Genomic DNA, 3,085 nt, shown 5'->3' with positions numbered 1-3,085 from the left:
GATGTTCTGAGGTAGAACAGTTTCATCCCAAAACTATCCCTCTCCATCCATGGAAAAATTGTTTTCCGTAAAACTGGTCCCTGGTGCCAAAAAGGCTGGGGACTGCTGACTTCAGATGTTTACTCACCTATTTCCTCCCATCTTTATTCTGACTCTTCTTCCAACCAATGTAGTTTGTATGTAATTGGCCTCAAATTAAGACTTTTAGCAATGTCTGGCTTAAGACATTTGGCTTAAGATGTTTAGCAAACCTAATCCCATTGGCCACAGTGATTAGTTCAGGGATGGGTCAATAAGACACAGTATTCCATTTGCTGGAGCTTCTGAGAAAGTGTCCTCTTTTACTGTGTTTGCTGGAGTAAACTATGTGATGCTTAGAAACTGCTGCTGCCATGTTGCTATCACTACAGGAGTAATCTTAAGGTAACACTGACACACAGAGAAGACAGAACTGTGAGATGGAGCTTGGTGACAGATTATAAACAGATTCATGTATCAAGCTGTAACGGAAACTCTTCTACTCCTAAATCTACAGTTGAGACAGAAAATTACCTTTTATTATATTTAAAATCACACGACTTAGGCTTTCTATGCCTTGCAACATGAATATTGTTAATTAGTATATGTCAATATTGTTAATTAGTATATGTCAAGTAGTCACATTTTCATTTTAGAAAGCTTATTTTGGTCTGTAGGGATAATGGATTGTAAGGCATAAGGTAGGGAGACAAGTCCCAGCAATATTAGGTCACAGTTTAAAAATTTCCTTGGTTTGCAAAGATGGTGCACCTCCGTTTCCAAATTCTGGGCTCTTGCTGTTGCAGGGCAGACTATGGCTGCCAGGAAGCCACCCCAGGCACCCTGTCAGAGGAGAGCAGTACTTTGGACCTGCCATAAGCCTGTATATGAGGGATTATGTCCTGCAGAGACCCAGCCAAGAGGCCAACAGCAAGGCTTTTAGTTCTGTGAAATTCCATTCTTTTCCTTGCTTTTCTGATGTGGATCCAGACACCAGTAGCCTAAATACTGAACAAAATGACTCTGGGACCACTGAGAACTTTTTTTTTTTGTGAGACAGAGGCTCGCTCAGTCACCCAGGCTGGAGTGCAGTAGCGTGATCTCGGCTCACTGCAAGCTCTGCCTCCCAGATTCATGCCATTCTCCTGCCTCAGCCTCCCCAGTAGTTGGGACTACAGGTGCCCGCCACTATGCCTGGATAATTTTTTTGTATTTTTGGTAGAGACGGAGTTTCACCACGTTAGCCAGGATGGTCTTGATCTCCTGACCTCGTCATCCACCCATCTTTACTTCCTAAAGTGAACCACCGTGCCCAGCCAAGAACTAACTATTGATTTCATCTTTCTGTGAAAGGCCAATCAGAGACCAAAGAAGAGGATAATGGACTTCAGAAATCTCTGGATAAATTCTATGAAATGTTTGGCTATCCAAAGTTAGCCTCTGGGAATCCACTCTCTGCATCTGTCTGCCAGTGCCTGTCTCAGGAAATCCCTCAACTAAGAGTCCAGGAGAGCCAAAAGTATGTCTTCCATAGTTTTCAAATGTCCCAGGTCATCTTTAACTGAGAGGCTGCTCAGTCTTGCAGAGGGACATCCACTTCTACTCACTGGAGGAAGGAAATATGTCTGTAGAAAAGCCAACCTAGAACTTTCAAAAGATATTAATTTTCTCTTATGGCAGAATGCAATGAAAGACCCACAACTGGTGCCTGGTGGTGAACAGGCAGTATTGGAGGTATAGGCTATGACCAGTACTATTGGCAGCCACCCAGATCCCCTAGGGTCTCTTGCCAGCTCACTGTGCTCAATCTTAACTAAGTGATTTGTGGTTAAAGGCTGGCACCTGTGACCTGGTGTTGGAGTCAGTCAGTCTGTATAGAAAGCAGCAGGGTCTGGGGGTTTTATGTGCCTGTGGCTACTCCACCTCCCACTTCCCTTGGCTGAAGCCATTGACTGACCGGGTTAGGAGTCAAAAGCCCAGCTCCCTTCACAAAGAGGGACACACTCTGAGGCATAATTTATACTCCATAGGTCCCTCCCCTAGCAATCAGGCCAATGCTGGGAGTTCACATGAAATCACACTCTTTCTGGGCTTCATTCCTTTCTCCATCCTCCTCCCATTCATTTATGGGTCTGTCTGTGAGCCTTTCCTTAATAAACCTCTTATATCTGAAAAAAATTGCTTTGTTCAATATTGCACTATTCATACACAGACCTCATATTTAAAATCCATTTCCAGGCAACCACCTTTGGGTCCCTTCCCTTTGTGTGAGAGCTCTGTTTTCACTCTATTAAATCTTGAAACTGCACTCTTCTGGTCTGTGTTTGTTACAGCTCAAGCTGAAATTTCACTCGCCATCTACCACTGCTGCTTGCCGCCATCACAGACCCACCGCTGACTTCCATCCCTCCGGATCCGGCAGGGTGTCTGCTGTGCTCCTGATCCAGTGAGGTGTCCATTGCTGCTCCCTATTGGGCTAAAGGCTTGCCATTGTTCCTGCATGGCTAAGTGCCTGGGTTCATCCTAATTGAGCTGAACAATTAGCCACTGGGTTCCATGGTTCTCTTCACTGACTGACGGCTTCTGATAGATCTATAACACTCACTGCATGGCCCAAGATTCCACTCCTTGAAATCCATGAGGCCAAGAACCCCAGGTCAGAGAACATGAGGCTTGCCACCATCTTGGAAGCAGCCTGCTGCCATTTTGGAAGTGGCCCATCACCATCTTGGGAGCTCTGGGAGCAAGGACCTCCCAGTAACATTTGGCGACCACGAAGGGACCTCCAAAGCAGTGAGTAATATTGGATCACTTTCGCTTGCTATTCTGTTCCGTCCTTCCTTACTTAGAATTGGAGGAAAATACAGGGTACCTATCGGCTGGTTGGTCTGCCTGGAGCCAGCTTCCACTTTCCATTTTCTTGGAGAAGCTGAGGGCCGACTAGAGCTGGAATGGTACCAGCTCCTCCTTGTACTTCTGGTAGAATTCAGCTGTGAATCCATCTGGTCCTGGACTTTTTTTGATTGGTAGGCTCTTAATTATCAGCTCAATTTCAGAGCCTGTTATT

General features: G+C 45.4%; 1 pseudogene; it reads left to right on the top strand.

The window, feature by feature from the left end:
• The first annotated feature begins 780 nt into the window (after positions 1 to 780).
• LOC111539259 lies at positions 781 to 1,758 on the top strand (annotated as a pseudogene).
• The last annotated feature ends 1,327 nt before the right edge of the window (positions 1,759 to 3,085 follow it).

This window comes from Piliocolobus tephrosceles, chromosome 1, assembly GCF_002776525.5.
Source record: "Piliocolobus tephrosceles isolate RC106 chromosome 1, ASM277652v3, whole genome shotgun sequence".
Lineage (NCBI taxonomy): Eukaryota > Metazoa > Chordata > Mammalia > Primates > Cercopithecidae > Piliocolobus > Piliocolobus tephrosceles.
The sequence above is the reverse complement of the archived record's forward strand: the minus strand, read 5'-3'. Positions and strand labels throughout refer to the sequence as shown.